A 17,003-nucleotide genomic window follows, 5' to 3' on the forward strand; every position below is an offset into this window, starting at 1 on the left:
TTGCAACTCTTGTTGTTCTGCATCTTTAGTGTTTTCATCTTTAAATTTTGCAATATGCTTCCACTTTCCAGATGCCTACTTCTGGAAACCATTTAGTGCCCAGAGAATTTATTTCATAACCATAAAATTCAGATATTTACTTCCACTAAGAAGGCATGCACCTCTTACGCCTGTTGTTCAGTTGGCAGCCATGTTTTGATCAGGGGGCTTTGCTGAAAGGTATCCTCAGAGTGTTGTCTGAAAGTGAGGAAGGACAGCGGGTGGATGAGAGGGAAACAACAGCTCCTAAAACCAATAGGGCTGCTGTTTCTGAAAGTCTAATTAAAAATGAATGTTGATTATGTCTTGCGATAAAAGGGAAGGGTCAGGAAGCAAACACTGAGGTGATGGATAATTAATGGCCAGGGAAAGATGCTGGAAAGCAAGGAAGGAAATTAGTATGATAGATGCATTTGCTTTGAGAGGGTGTGAACAACAGGCAATTATCCATTTGCCATGTGCATAGCCACAAGTAAGAGTGAGGCCCAAAACACCCTGGGTGGAAACTCAAGCCTCACTAAACTATTTTCACATGGGAAGAAGGATTAAAAGAAAGGAGAAAGATACCAGTGGTGCCATCTTTAACATGCTGTACATGGAATTAACACATACTGTGCATGGGAAATATACAAGGAGTGCAACAGGCCCACTGCAGTCTTCTTCTTCAGACACTGCTTGATCAGAACAATGCCTTGGTTCTATATGAAGTTGTTTTTAGGATAATTTTTTTTTAAGTTGCCTTTTCCTTTTTCTGAGCTAAGGTTCAATTCAGACTTTGCAGTAGCCTGCTCTTTTGGGGGGCACAATCATCCAAAATCTTCATTCAGGTGACTAAATACGTTGGCTCCCAGTACGTTTCCGAGCACAATTCAAAGTGTTGGTGCTGACCTTTAAAGCCCTAAACGGCCTCGGTCCAGTATACCTGAAGGAGCGTCTCCACCTCCATCGTTCTACCCGGACACTGAGGTCCAGCACCGAGGGCCTTCTGGCGGTTCCCTCACTGCGAGAAGCCAAGTTACAGGGAACCAGGCAGAGGGCCTTCTCGGTAGTGGCGCCCTCCCTGTGGAACGCCCTCCCACCAGATGTCAAAGAGAACAACAACTACCAGACTTTTAGAAGACATCTGAAGGCAGCCCTGTTTAGGGAAGCTTTTAATGTTTGATGTATCATAGTATTTTAATATTCTTTTGGAAGCCGCCCAGAGTGGCTGGGGAAACCCAGCCAGATGGGCGGGGTATAAATAATAAATTATTATTATATTATTATTATAAGGATATATGACTCTGTCAATCTTGGTTTCTCTCAGTATCCAATCTTAAATTTGATCCAACCATTTTCTGCCTACATCTGCAGTCTTCTTTTTTCAAAAATGTCTGCATGAAAGTTTGTATGCATTTTCATTGGCATCTCTCCTAATATACACATATTTCTATACCATTTTGCCTAGTATATGAATTTTTGCAGGCGAGTTTTTTTCTCCTAATGGTATATTATTTTGGTACATTATTTCCACTAATTCGGTTAGTTTGCATTAAAATGTGAGCCTAAATAAAAACAACCTGTTAACATAGCAAATGTCTCTCCCTGTCTCTAGTATGTGCCCTCAAAAGCTATGGATTTGACTTTGCAAACACATATTACGGATGTTTATTTTACTAGAGGCCTAACTGAATCTAAAGCTACTGCTAACCCCAGATACCAAAACTTTTCAGTGGCTGCTGACGAAGTGTTTGAAAGCAAGCAGATGTTTTATAAATCTGTTTCTGCACTGTACTCTTAAGGGTAACATCAATCAAAGCAATGTCAGGTTGAGAAAGAAGCTTTTGTATTTGCCTGCCTTGGGAAATATCCCTTACAATTCAGTAACAACCTGAAAACTTAAAGCTTTAGATATCGTACAAGAAGCCCAGTCTCTGTTTTAACTATTAAGCAGAATCCATGGAGATTTCATAAATTTCATAAATTATAGATTGTACCTATGGCTCTCTTAGGGGTAGGGAATGCAGAGAGATTTACTCAGTTTTTAATGCAAACCTACTTAACTTGCACTTCCTGAAGATATATAGGAGCCAAAACGTGGCTTCCCTTCAAAATTCACACTTCTCCATATTTTGCAATGCAGTTCTCTAGGCAAAAATGCATTTTGTGTGTGTGTGGAGAGAGAGAGAGAGAAATAACCTGAGACTGAATCACCCTGTTGGGGGTGTTGGCCCCTCAATGGTGTTGTGGAATACTCAATGAGGAATTATCTAACACTCCATATGATAGAAGGGTGGTCTAGAAATATGGAAAATTAATTAAAGATAACAAAGTACATGCACATCATATTTTATTTTGATGGGGGGGGGGATGAAGGATGCACTTAACTTTCCCATGAAATAACATAGCACTGCAAAGTGCTTTACACTGGCTGAACCATGCCCAGAAGCAATAGCAAGGCAAGTACAACCCAACCCAACCCTGGAAATTGTAGTTCAGAACACTGGACGATGGAACTGAGGGGATGCTCATCAAATTTGCTGATGGTACCTAATCAGTCATTATTCACCAGAGAACTCAAGGACTTAAAGCAGGGGTAGGCAACCTAAGGCCTGTAGGCCGGATCCGGCCCAATCGCCTTCTCAATCCGGCCCACAGACGGTCTGGGAATCAGCGTGTTTTTACATGAGTAGAATGTGTGCTTTTATTTAAAATGCATCTCTGGGTTATTTGTGGAGCATAGGAATTCGTTCATCCCCTCCCCCCAAAAAAATATAGTTCGGCCCACCACATGGTCTGAGGGACAGTGGACCAGCCCACAGCTGAAAAAGGTTGCTGGCCCCTGGCTTAAAGTGTGTGTGTGTATGTGTGTGTGTGTGTGAGAGAGAGAGAGAGAGAGAGGTGGGGACACAAACATGCAGACTGAGTACATAAAGATCTGAGAAGGAGTCTCTCAAGAGGATTTTAAGTGTGCAACGATCTGGTCAGCAGGAAGCTAATGACTTGCCTGATGGTCATATTGTTAACTCAGCTGTTATTTGTTTACATCTGGAAACTAGGACAATGCCACCTAGCTCTGCTCTGCTTTCCTGTATATGTTTTCTAAAAGTCCTTACTCCAAAGGTTTGCTGTTACAGACTTGTTCCTTTCCTTGTGGAACAAGGCTATCTGGATAGACTTGGGCCAAAATGGCAAGACGCAGCTCCACTGCATTCTCTGCTTGTGGTCAAAACAACTGCCTGGCTCCTTTGGAGCGGTTGTTGGTTATGGTGCCACCAGAGAAAGGGAGGGTACCAAATTATACCGCCAGAAGTGACAACACAGTCCAAGTGCAGGAGTTTAATTTAAGGAGTGTTTTAATTGGTACCAGAAGTTTGATCTGGGAGTTTCTACAACCTGGAAGTATCCTCTCCACACATTCTGTTGTAATAATTGCTTTCTCAATATTTATCTTCTGTACCATGAAAATAAATAAAAACATTATTTTAAAAAATGTGACAGCAAGTGTACCTAGGTGTTTACTCCCCATTTCTTTGTGTGTTAAGATATAAGCTCCCCTCCCATCTCCTCCACACTTTATATGCCTAAGCTTGATATCTGCTCCACTGCTTTGGTCTTGACTGGTGCAGCTTATCATGTCTTAAGAGATGGGTGGAGAGCAATGGCTGTGCACACACCATGCATTTAAAGCACATTTAAAGCACACACCGGGAATCCTGGGAATTGTAGTTTAGCTCCCTCACAGAGCTACAATTCCCAGCACCCTCAGCAAGCTACAGGTCCCAGGATGTGGTGTATGTGTATGTGTGTGTAATTGTGGTTTTAATGTATGTTGTGTACGTCCCTTTTCTCCTTTGCATGTACTAACTCTTCTGAGATTGTTTTCAAGGCGCCTGTAAAATCTCACTGGACGTGTGGTATTAGTAATATAAGCACAAGGGCCAGTAGGTGGCAGTATGCAGAGGGGTCAGAGGCTGCAGGTAGGAAAAGACTGTTTCTTGAGTGTGTTAAATTTAAAGAAGTCCTGTTTGCATTTGAGAATGGAAAAGAGGGGTCATGTGTTCCACGCAATCCCTTTTCATAACATATTTAATTTAAATCAGTCAATTGTTTCCATGTAAACAATGGAAAGAAGCAAAAGTCCTATCAAAGGTAGAATGGATCCCAAAACTTATGGAATATGCAGAAAGGGCGAAACTTACAAGAAGAATAAGCAATCTAGATAACAAACATTTTATAAATGAATGGAAATGGTTTGTTGAATATTTACAGATAAGGTGTAAACAGATAAAAAACATTAGCAGTATTATTGTAACAACCAGTAATTTTATAAGAGTTTATATTTACAGATAATTAAATGAGCAAGTTAAATTAATTTGGATATGCAGAAGATATTAAAAAAATTTAAGGAACCACAGAAAGAGGGGGAAGAAAGTCAAATTCTGAGATGTTAAATTGATTGTAAAACTAATGAAAATGTATAAATTTGACAAGTATAAATAAAAAACTAGGGAAAAAAGTTTTCGTGTAAACACCAAAAGCTTCAAACTAGCCATTTATCAGCCTAGTATTTCTGAATAAAGAAATGTTTGGTTGACTCCACCACTTAATTTCCTCCAGATTGTGGCGCGGCATCAGTCCCATTAATATTCAGCAACACAAGGATCTCTCCAATATTTCTGGGGCCAATGGTCCAATTTTCAAAATTGAAGTTTAAAATGAACCTGTCCGAAGGATCTCCACTGGTTATAAAATTACAGTTCGGCCCTTAACTGTAACTTGGAGATGAATCTCAAGGCATTTCAGGCTAATTTTAGACCTATTTAATACCAACTTATTCCCCTGACATGAGCATAGCCATCTGTCAGATTCCTTCTGGAGCTCAGAAATCAAATGTATAGCTAATTTAGAAATTGTAGGCTACATTATGACCTCTGTATAATGACATGCCACATCTCTGGTAACTCATTTAAAAGTAACATCCTATTGATATTACATAATAGCATTAATCTCCCCCCCCCCCCATATGTGAGGGTAGGGAAATGAAGCTTTGGAGTCAGAATCCATAGAGCTGCTTAGGCCCATGGAACAGTGCCAGCCCAAGACATTTTGCTGCCTGAAGCAGAGCCCTACTCCCATCAAGGGCAAACACTTTAAAATGCACTTTTCCAAGGTGGTGCCCATGGAAGCCAAACGTCTTGATATGCATATGTTTTGGCTCCTGAACGCTGCAAACCCGGAAGTGAGTGTTCTGGTTTGTGAACGTTCTTTGGAAGCCGAATGTCCAGCACAATTGCTGCAGCTTCTGATTGGCTGCAGGAGCTTCCTACAGCCAATCAGAAGCCGCAGCTTGGTTTCTGAATGTTTTGGAAGTCAAATGGACTTCTGGAATGGCTTCCGTTCGGCTTCCAAGGTACGACTGTAATTATTATTGGGGTTTATAACTGTCCCATCACCAAGAATGGTCACACAACATACGTAATCCAACTGCTGCAGCACTAACTGTCAGGAGCCGAAGTCAAGCAATAAAAACACACAATGTCAGTCAACTCTTTATTCAAAGCAACCAAAACAGTGCAGGCACAGTAATCCCAGCAACTCTTCCCAGTAGATCTTGCCCCAATGAGGCAGTTGCGAGGGCTGAAGGTCCTCACCTTCCTACAGCTGCCTATCTCCTCTCCAGTGTTTGACCCAAGCCATTGTAGACTGCAGTTGCACACAACCAATCTCTGCTCTGCTCTCTTCATTCCTCCGCATGTTCTAGGAAAACAGGCTGAAGGGGAGCTTGTTGCTGCAGGAGTGGGAGACTCCCTGGCTTCTTCAGCAGCCTGCCTCATTTCTGCCTTTTGACCTTCCTCCTCTCTAGAAGTAAGTTCCAGTGAACAATGAAGACATGCATGGGCTTGTACCAAAGGCGCCAACTTGAGAGGGAGATGGGTGTGGGTGGGTGGGTGGGTGTGACATTGTGTTTGTGATGTCACACATGCAACATCACATCACAATGGCAGGGCATCAGGTGAAGCCAAGGGGTGGAGCCAAACAGTGAAGCTTCAATCACTGGCGTCTCCTTTCCTCTGATCGTCATCCTCTTCCTCCTCCTGCCACTGCCACCAGCCAAGAGCTGCTTTCCCACTCCTTCCCCTCTGCAGAAAGAAGAGGGGGAGGAGCCAGCCACTGAAGCCATACTACCCTCGGCTCCATGTTCAGCCTCCTCCGCCCCCTGATTCTTTTGAACATTGGGGGTCCTGGACCCCCCCAGAAGTATTGGGAGGCAAAAGAGTTGGGCCCCTAGGAGTTGGCACCCGTGGCTTGTACTGTTTAGGGAGAAGCAGAAGCTAGCAGGCTCTGGAGAGGAAAAGAAACTCCTTGAGAGCCACACAGAAACGACAAGAGTGCAGCACTTCTAAATAAAGTATTATTCAATCAATAGTGATGGACAGTAAGGTCAACCCACCCTCGTGTAAGAATGACATTCCCAAATTGGCTCATATCAGTCTGCCACAGGTAGTGACAGGAGCCTTTGCTGAGGCCCACCCAAAGCGCTTATTTGCCGACACCCTGGGTTGCAGTTTCAGGCCTCAGGAGCATTTTGCAGTGCAGCCAGTGTCTGAGGCTTGACCATTTAATTATTCCATTTAGCAGGAGTTGAATCCGACATGAAGCTTTTGATAGCAGCACACTCAAGGGGCGGTGTGTTCTTGCCTGTGGCGCCGCTTGAAGTCAACACTTTTTCTTGTGCCTGAAACAGCCGTGTTGAGTGTTGCATCTTTTCAAAATGAAATTCATTTAAAGAGTGTCGTAGTTCAATCAAGGTGCCCATCCTTTTCAGCCAGTGTACATTCTGCTTCTCTTACAAAGGCTTCTCATATCAGTATCCTTGATTTCCTTCCCCCACTCAAAACCCCCACAAAAAAATCCATAAGAGGAGTATAGTAGAAATCTGACAGATAATGTACAGAAAGCGAATTGCTGAGCCTTTTGTGAATTATACAATGGAATCCCAGAGACATGTCTTCAGAAGCTCTTGACACCATGGGAGGCCTTGAAAGTCTAGACTCGAAGGACTTTTATATTTTGGAAATACTTTGCTCTGTTCTGTGCTTTTCTTTCCTTATACATAGCAGGGCTTGAAAGCGGAAAGTAAATACTTCTGTAACCGAATGATCAAGGCTCCCAGCCCAGAAGTAACAGATCAGGTTTTGATTATTATGAAGCATTCTGTCAATATGAAACATTTTCTTCCCTTCATTTGTCTGCATTTGGGGGCCGGTTCTGCTGCTTTGGGGCACTCCCTTTGAAGGCAGTACATTTAAAGCAGTATCATACCACTTTAAACAGCAATGGCTTCCCCCAAAGAATCCTGGGAACTATAGTTTAATAAGGGTTCTGAGACTCATTAGGAGGCCCCTATTCTCCACACAGAACTGCAATTTTCAGAGTGGTTTAAAAGCCCAAGCCTGTTCCCAGGGAACTCTGGAAATTGTTGGGGGGGGGGAGGTGTTCCTAACAACTTTCAGTGCCTTTAACAAACTATAGTTCCCAGGATTCTTTGAGGGAAGCCACAACTGTTTAAAGTGGTATGATACCACTTTAAATGCTATATCAAAAGGGTTAGGTTAAGGTATTCTTTATTTAAATATTTTTCTATCATCTACCAAGCACCTACAATTTTCTAAGCAATGAGCAGACATTAAAAGATAAGGCAGCACACAAGCTCATATCTAATAGACATGATACAAAAAAAGAATGGGAAGGGAAGAATAAAGTAATATGGTTTAATATAAAGAGGTACAGCAGTGATGGTCGCAGAGAAAGAGAAGCCTCAAGCATGGAAAGAGATTGATGTTTGTGTGTGTTTTTGAGCTAGACGATGAGAAAATTACCGTTTAGCCTTTGGCTTGCTTTTCATATTCTGAAGAGCTAAGAGTGGCTTTATTAAATTCCTTTGCTCCATTTGATGAAGATGTTTTTGGGGAAGGGGCGGGATCATGTACAGAGTCAGTTCAAATGTATCTTTTATTATAATGGGTGGTGCTGGTTTTGTTTTATTGTTATTTGCTGATATGTTGTTAATATTTATTTGGAATACTGCATGTGAAGTGAATTCATGAATTTTGTTAATTGTTTATCTTTAGTTACTGCAATGCACACTATGTGGGACTATACCTGAGGCTGCAGCTGCTGCAGAACATAGCAGCTAGGTTGCTTGTGGGGACAAACTTTATTTGTCCCCAACATATAAAACTTTATTCATTGGATTTGCACCGACTGCTAGTCTGCTACTGGACAAAATTCAAGGTGTTGGTACTAGCCTATAGTAGCCGATAATGCCCTATGCAGCTCTGGACCAGGTTACTTGAGTGACCGCCTTGTCCCTTATATACCCAATAAGTCCCGGCTGTCTGTGGGAGAGCTTCTCCTGCAAGTTTCGAAGATATCAGAAGCCTGTTCTACAGGAACGTGGAGCAGGGCTTTTACTGTGGCTTCCCCTGTTCTGTGGAACAAGAGGCACCCACTTTCTGCACTGTCTGGAAACAACAGAAGCCATTTCTGTTCTGATAAGCTTTCTCAACTGAATAAATGAGTATTTACTTTGAGTGTCCACTTTGTTAGGGTTTCAGTCTTGTTTTTAATGTAGTTGCTGTGTTTGTGTTCTTTGTTTTATCATGTCTCTGCCACAGGTGCCTATTTCGTATTGTTTCTCAATTTATCTGATGTTTGTTTGGTTTGGGTTTTTTGTATTGCTTTTGGTTGTTTTCATATATCTAGGCCAACATTTTCTACATTGGCTGGCAGTAACTTTTCAGCTCTCATCCAGGGAGCGTTCCAAGCCATTGCCAACAGGAAATGACCAGGACTGATACATAGGGAAACTTTTGATGTGAATGCATGTGTTCAACCACCTAGCTACGATTTCTCACGTGAAGACACAGGGAAATGGCCTGGCTTGCCACCAGCACACCACACTGACAGATGTCTTCTTGCATAGCAAGTTTAGAGAGAGATGATGAAAGAGGGCAAACTTTTGACGGATGTCGCAAACTGTCTCTAAGGAGATTCAGTTTCAAGCCTTTCATGTCATTTTACAATGGGGGAAAGATGTTATTTCAGAAACGTTATGTAATCCATTTATTGTCTCCATTGTTCGGGTAGCAGTACTGGAGTGTTATTACTTTTTAGAACATGTTTTCAAGAGTGGTGCTATCAATTCCAAATGACAAAGCTGGAAGTCTATCACAATCTGCATTCAAAGGCTGTGTGGAACAAGTATTGTGAGGGGCAGACCAAGCTCAGAAGCCAGGGAAATTGAATCTAATTCTCAGCTATGTTCTCCATCGCCATCTTCACGAGAAAATTGAGGCACCAAACCATTTTTCTCACGGTACTACTAAGAATAATAAGCATCTGGATGCTTCATGGCACTTGCACAAGGGATGCAGTTGCAAATGTAGAAACCTCATTTGCAGAGCGCTGTAACACCGGCACCCACAGAACAGAAATTTACAATCCTACATGTGGCTTTTCAGAAGTAGATCTCATGGATTTCAACGAGGCATACTCCCAATTTAAGATGTTATAGAAGAAGAAGAAGAGTTTAGATTTGATATCCCGCTTTATCACTACCCGAAGGAGTCTCAAAGCGGCTAACCTTCTCTTTTCCCTTCCTCACCCAAAACAAACACTCTGTGAGGTGAGTGGGGCTGAGAGACTTCAGAGAAGTGTGACTGGCCCAAGGTCGCCCAGCAGCTGCATGTGGAGGAGCGGAGACGCGAACCCGGTTCCCCAGATTACGAGTCCACCGCTCTTAACCACTACACCACACTGGCTCTCAGCCAGGGATTTTGAGAGGGAAACCTGTAGCGTCAATGGCTAATCACTAAGGCCACATTTACACCATACATTTAAAACACTATAACACCAGTTTGAAAAGTCATGGCTTCTGCCAAAGAATTCGGAGAGCTGCCGTTTATTAAGGATGCTGAGAGTTGACCCCTATACCTCTCCCAGATCTACAATTCCCAGAATGGTTCAACAGTCAATCCCTCTTCACAAGGAACTCTGCGAATTGTAGGAAGAAAGAGAGAAGATAAACAAAATGCCAGAAATTTTTAAATATAAAGATATTGTTTAGAGCCAAATAAGCATTTACAATATACAAATCTGTATGAGGAGGTATTATGCTAACAAGATAGACATATGCTTTCTTTATCTTGGGAAATATTAGTGAAATCATGCTCTTGATGTGTTCATAATCTAATATAGGTGGGAATGATCAAATGTATTTGTTTACACACTTGTTATAATGTCACCTCAGGGGTGATGCTTACTCTTGTAATTATCAATGGTTTTTGTTTGTTTGTTTGTTTATGTGTTATTTAATTTATATACTGCCCTATACCCGGAGGTCTCAGGGCAGTTCACAGAACAAAATCAGAATATAAAACCACAAAATATATAATCAAAATAAAAACAACAACCCAATAAGCTCCCCATATAGAAATATTCTGTTCTGACAATAATAAATAAAAGTTTTAAAAACTTTTTTTTAAGTGTGAATTAAGTGGAATTAAAATGCAAACTGAACTTATTTCTATCCTATCACTGCCATTAGCTGAAAGACACCATTGGATACTATGCCTACATTGTAATCTGTCACAGTGTAGTATTCTTATCCACTGTGAGGTAAACATGATGTCATACTTAACCTGAAGAGTTTCTGTTGGGAAGGCCTCAGATGCTCAGGTGTTTAAAGAGAAGTAGGGTCCCTCCCCCTGTCTGGGAAGGAAGGACCCTTAAATTTAACAGATACCTGCTTTCTGTGGATCCTGCTGTGTACCTTTTCCAGATCAATATGCTGAATCATAGAAGGAGATTCTACAGAAATTAAGACACTCAGAGTGATCATTGTAATTCTACAATTTACCACAGAATACACTAAGGGACTGGGAGAGGCAGCTATATTAAAGAAGCTGGATATTGCACTCCAGTTTAAATCAAAACAATAATCTCTAAGCTTCTAAAACAGAGTTTCCATAGTAACATGTCTTCAAGTATGGGAATATGCATCCATAAATAAGTCATTTTAAGAATTTTCAGTCTCTTTTTTCATTCAGAGAAGCATCCATATTCAGGTTCTAATTCACAGCTCAAGTAGCCCCACAGCTCAAGTGGTGTGGAACTGACACTCACAGCATAGTCTGTTAGCACAGTCTTTATTCACAAAACACTGCACTCTTCCCTCAGATATTTTAATTTATTCAAGCAAACAATATAAGCAGCTTTTGAAATTTTGTAGCATGTTGATACAAATTTTCAGGACCTTTACAACCTTTCAATAAATTTAAGGGCTGTGGGAAGTTTTACATATTTGGATAGGCTTGTCTAAACAAAAATGTGTTTACTTCCGGGTTGGCGCCATCGCCGAATGGCGGACTCCCTCCGAGCTCCGGAGGGAGCCTGCTCGGCAGGGGCTGGGTCCTACCGCACCGGCGATGCGGGGACCCTTAAAAACCACGGCCACGGAGGCCGTGGACATGGAGACTCGGCTGGCACCGCTAGCGCCCTCCCGACTCGTGAAGGAGCCTTTTTAAAGGCTACGGATCGGGTGCCGGGGAGAAGCGTGGTGCTTTGAGTCCTCTGCTATCCCTGCCGAGCGCAGCCGCATGCCATCCGGCGGAGAGCGCTGACTTCTTCTATTGAAAATTCGGACTTCTTAACAACAACCCGTGAGTAATTTGGAAACCGGGTTCAAAAGGAGAAAAAAAAAATTTTTTTTTTCGGATTGGACACGAGCGGGGGGGGGGGAATCCAAAAAGGAAGTCAGTCCCCCTCCCTACTGTAAACCTTCCAAAACAAGGACGGGGAAACCAAGGTCCAAAAAGATTTGTATTGCTGATAAAAACTAAGAATTCCACGATGGGGAACTCAAGAACTGTGCTGGAGGAAGAATTGAGGGAGAAGGGAAACGTGACCCCCCCCCCCGGGAACCGGGGTGATTGAAGAGAGAGCCTGGTGAAAAGAGTCGGAGATTTTGACAGCTGTCAAAGTAGCTGTCAAAGTCGGAAAGCAGAGAGGATTTTATTATGAGAACTTTGCTGGTTAAATTTCTTACAATTTGCTATAACCCGTTAAAACTTGGATACAAAATGGCGAAAACATGGATAACAATCGGACTTTTGGACTAGAGAAAACAAAGTTACAACAATCCCCCTAGAGGAGTTTTGGGACATTACAAAGATGGTCGTAAGTGGAAAAATACCATTGGAATTTTACAGGACTGGTTATCTTCTGGGAAAGCTGCAAAACGGAAATAATATTTTGTCTACAGGGTGTTCAGCTAAAGGAGACAATAGAATTTTCTATTGAAGAAAGGAAGGGACTGAACGCAAGTTTTTGTTCCTGAATAACAATAATCCCTGCAGAGTTACTAAACTTCTGAATTAGAACGTTTCAGCAGCGGAACAAGAGGAAATTGGACTACAACTTGGAAAGAACAATGGGGGGAGTTTTATTAAAGATTTGAAGTTAAATGTTTTAAAAAATAACTATAAAAAGAAAAAGCCAGCAAGGAGTTGGGGGAAATAGGTGATTTATGGATTTCAAGAATTCCAGGCAGATAACATGGTTTGGTGGTCAGGGGGAAATTAAACCGGGGACAGGGGGGGGAGAACTAAAATCCAAAGGCTTGTCAACTTTTTTTTCTGAACTGGCTCTTTTTCACCTACTATACTTTTTATTTCTTATTTCTTATATTTCTATTGTGTGGGGTGTCCTTATCTTTAAAAAAAGGGAAATTGTGGAATGAAAATGGGGTGGGCCCTGGGGAGAGAACTTTTGTCTTTTATTAAGGGTATTGATGAGGAGTGTATAAATTTTAAATTCGAATAATGGTCTAAACAAATTAAGTTTTAATTAGAACTGAGAGCTTGTGGAGCCAACAATATGAAAGGGGAATATGGTAGGGGTGGGGGAAGGGGGGAGTCCCGGAAAGTGGATGTATGAAAATAAGGCTTTGAATGTACTTTAATCTTTACTTTCTGTATTTTTGAAAATCTTAATAAATATCATTTAAAAAAAAAAAATAAACAAAAATGTGTTTTTTTTTAGCAGGCAGCAAAAAGGGTACAGTGAAGGAGCCTGCCTGAGATCAACAGGCAGGGAGTTCAAAGGTGTAGGTGCTGCCACACTAAAATATCTATTTCTTATAAATGCAGAATGAGTATGATGTGGCAGCTGTAACAGTGGCAGTTCTGCAGCTTGAAGTGGTCAAGTGGGCATGTGCACCAATATGCTTATAAAATTATTCTTCAGAAATATAATACAACATGGTGTTTGCCTTTTTAATACAGATCATTTGCATCTTACGCCCATTTAACTCACGCAATTTCAACCATATTCCATTGAGGGTTGGCTGGCTGAAGTTCTGCAAGTTATGTGTGAGCAAAGCAGAGAGCTTAAAAGCTCTTTTTGCACTGGGCTTTCAGGGCACAAAAAGAGCTTTAGAGTTCTCTGCCTTGCTTGGGAAGCAAAGCCCTCTTGGCACACTGTTTCTGGAATGTTCTTCCGTGATCTCACTGGGCTGCCTGAGTTCCCACAAGATCTTGCACAAGCATCCCTAGTCTTCTGGAGCCAGCACACCAAGAGGGCCTTACCCCCAAGCAAGGCAGAGTGCTTAAAAGTTCTTTCTACGCTGGGTCTGCTTGGGTTACCAAATATCTTTGGCCCCAAATATCTGAAGAAATGCCTGCTTCCATCACAACCTATCCAAATGCAAAGAGGCTCTGTTAAGTGGCATGCATAAGAAGGGCTTTTGTGCAATGGCCCCTAGCTCACAAAATATCCTGCCTTCTGCAGGGCATCTTACACCATCATAAATGTCCATCCCTGCAGTCTTGCTCTAGTCTTTTTATCTCTTCAGGAAATGACACTTGAAAAGAGGAGTCAAAACTCAGATATCTGAAGAACAGGGGTGTGGGGAGAGCGGTGAGGAGAAATTCCCCCTGAAAGAAATACACAGCTACTTTTTTTCTTTCCTTTTTTTCTTTTTGCCTCTCTGTTGCCTTTCTAATAATGCCCACAGAGTTAGAGGTCTCCTAACTTGAGAAGATTTCTGTGTATATATTATTGGCAGCAAGACCTCTCCAAGGAAAAGAAGAGCATATTTTGCTTTCCACAAAGCAAGCGACAAAGGAGGAAAGGCATAATTAGAAGGAAAGCCTATAAAACAGATACAGCCATGTAACAACCTTTGTCTTCCTTGTTTCAACAGACTGTAAATGAGACGGTGACAGACAAATGCTACCAGCAAAATGCAATCTGTAAGGTTCAATGTTTTTAACTTCCTGAGTCTGCAACCAAGGATGAAATCTTGCCCTTATTAAAGACAACAGAGAGAAGAAAAGGTAATATTGGATGCAGTGAAGTGAAAATTTCAATTCATTTTCTCCCATAAGTTTTATTTAATGTCCAGAAAGGATGAAAAGGAGTTTCCCTGTTTATCTTTTTGGTTGTTTTCCTTCTTCCAGAACTGCTTTTCCTGATCTGCATAGGATAACTCTGGTGTTTTGCATACAATGCTCTGCATTTCATACATTATGCTAAAAGAGACTATGAAAAGATATTGTTTTTGGCATATCCTTCATGGGAGACCCTGTTTGATGGAGAAACTCTTGTTTTCTGACTAATCCAGACCTTGAGGCCAGAGCTATAGTGCATGAATCCAGACAACCTAGCATCATTCACAACGGAGAGAGGTCAATTGGAATCACACTGGAGTTTGATTTCTGACGTTCTTCTGGTGTTCGTTTTTTAGTAGAGGAACAAAGAATCCGTCCTTGTTATAGGATTGTGAGAGGGGTACTTTTGTTTTTTAAAAAAACAAGTTTCGTTTTATTTTTTAAATGCATTTGTTTATTTGTGTACGCTATAGATTTGTAAATCGCTTTGAGGCTTTTTTGTGGAAACCCATGAATAAATAAATACTAACTATTGGGTTTGAACTGCTTTCAAAACAGGTAACAGCTAACAAAAGTATTTTGTGGCAGCCTCATCTGTGTCTGGGTTGATCGTTCTCACATTCAAACATTACTCCAGGCTGTTGTTTCATTGCTTTCCCCCATCCCAACCCCACAAAACTGTTGCTTGGTCCTAACCCTTCATCACAAAAGGAATATGCAATTTAGCTGCAAGAGTAAAAAATAAAAATTTAAAAACCACTGATATTCACTATTGCTGTCTCTATTACGCGGCCTTTGAAGATGGCCACATATCAAGTGCTCAGCACTTACATATTAAGATGTGTGGTTTTTTTTTCTTTTGACAGAAGGCTCATCATTTGTGCCCAAATTTGTATCAAACCGCACAACATACACAGTTGTGTTTGGGAAAGAATACATTGGGATTCTTAGCATAAATAACTCAGAGGTAAAATCTAGGGCATGATCTAGTGAAAAGCAAGAAGACTTAAATCTGCTGGTTGCAATGGGAGAGATTTAAGTGTGTGCTGAGGTCTCCCTCTGAAATCTATGGCACTGCTCAGAGTCTGGTTTTGGTTAGAGCCTGACTTCATAATTAAATCCTTTTGCGGATTATTTGGGCTAGCCTTTGATGTACTCTCGGTGGAAGAGCAGCTTCCATACAAATAAAAATGGATGGCGCCAGAGGCATAGTTTAAGTAGTGCAACTTGAAGCAGCTCTCAGATTAGAAAGGTACGCATTCTTGCTTCACTTGGTTTTACAGGGTTTTGCTTTCATGAAAACTCCTTGAGTGGTGTTGCAGTGAGTGCTTCTTCTGCACCCTGCAAGCCACAGCGGATACATAAAATTCTCCAGAAATATCACAGACATTTATTTTAAAGAAGGAGCAGCTTTTGTCCATTTATTTCCTCTTTCTCCTGCCTGATAGAACTGGCATGCCAATGATGTGCTAGCTTTTATATTGTGTCCAATATCTGGGCAGCTACAAAATGCCATTGCCTCCATTTTTTTCAGCGTGCACCAATATGAATAAAAAATTAGAAAGAAAGGGAAGGGCATTCAGAAAGAGACATTTCCCACATCCTGGCTCCTCACAGGAAGCTTTTAACCTGCCTCCCCCCACCCCCACCCGAGAGCAATCTCTTTTCATTGCATAACTACCTTCGCAATTCTGGGACACGGCTGAACTGTAGCTTTTTGTGTTCCCTGGAGGCATAGGAAGTAACGGTTCCCAATTCTAGGCTGCATCAACAGAAGGATAGCATCCAGTTCAAGGGAAGTAACCGTGCCACCCTATTCTGCCTTGATCAGACCCCACCTGGAGTACTGTGTCCGGTTCTGAGCACCTCAATTTAATAAGCAGTATGACAAGTTGGAATGTGTGCAGAAGAGGGTGACAAAGGATCTGGATACCAAGACTTACAAGGAACAGTTGAAGAAACTGGGTATGTTTAGCTTGGAAAAGGAGGGACTGAGGGGTGATATGACAGGGCTGTCCCGTGGAAGATGAAGCAAGCTTGTTTTCTGCTGCTCCAGAGGGCAGGACCCAAACCAAGGGGTTCAAGTCACAAGAAAGGTGATTCTGACCTAAACAACAGGGAGAACTTTTGATGGTAAGAGCAGTTTGACAGTGGAACAAACTACAGTGGTACCTCAGGTTACATACGCTTCAGGTTACAGACTCCACTAACCCAGAAATAGTGCTTCAGGTTAAGAACTTTGCTTCAGGATGAGAACAGAAATTGTGCTCCAGCGGCGCGGCGGCAGCGGGAGGCCCCATTAGCTAAAGTGGTGCTTCAGGTTAAGAACAGTCTCAGGTTACGAACGGATCTCTGGAACGAATTAAATACTTAACCTGAGGTACCACTGTACAGAGCCCTACATTGGGCAAAAGATTCCTGTATTGAAGGGGCTTGGACTGGATAATCCTTGGGGTCCCTTCAAACTCTACAATGCTATGATTCTATGAAAGGGAGGCACTTCCCTCCATCCCAGGATACCCTGGTAGA

At 41.8% G+C, this 17,003-nt stretch overlaps 1 long non-coding RNA gene across 3 annotated transcripts in view; it reads left to right on the forward strand.

The window, feature by feature from the left end:
• The first annotated feature begins 5,564 nt into the window (after window positions 1-5,564).
• Window positions 5,565-17,003, forward strand: part of LOC308480749 — a 30,246-nt gene continuing 18,807 nt past the window's right edge. The window contains exons 1-3 of one of the 3 annotated variants that reach the window (XR_013988266.1): window positions 5,565-5,886; window positions 14,288-14,420; window positions 14,544-15,201. This is a non-coding gene — a long non-coding RNA (uncharacterized lncRNA). Of the gene's footprint in view, window positions 5,887-7,580; window positions 8,028-10,768; window positions 10,926-14,287; window positions 14,421-14,543; window positions 15,202-17,003 lie in introns of those variants that run through there. The other 2 variants (XR_013988268.1, XR_013988267.1) reach the window with 2 other exon arrangements.

Source organism: Podarcis pityusensis (genome assembly GCF_964106645.2).
Source record: "Podarcis pityusensis genome assembly, chromosome: 1".
NCBI classification, from domain to species: domain Eukaryota; kingdom Metazoa; phylum Chordata; class Lepidosauria; order Squamata; family Lacertidae; genus Podarcis; species Podarcis pityusensis.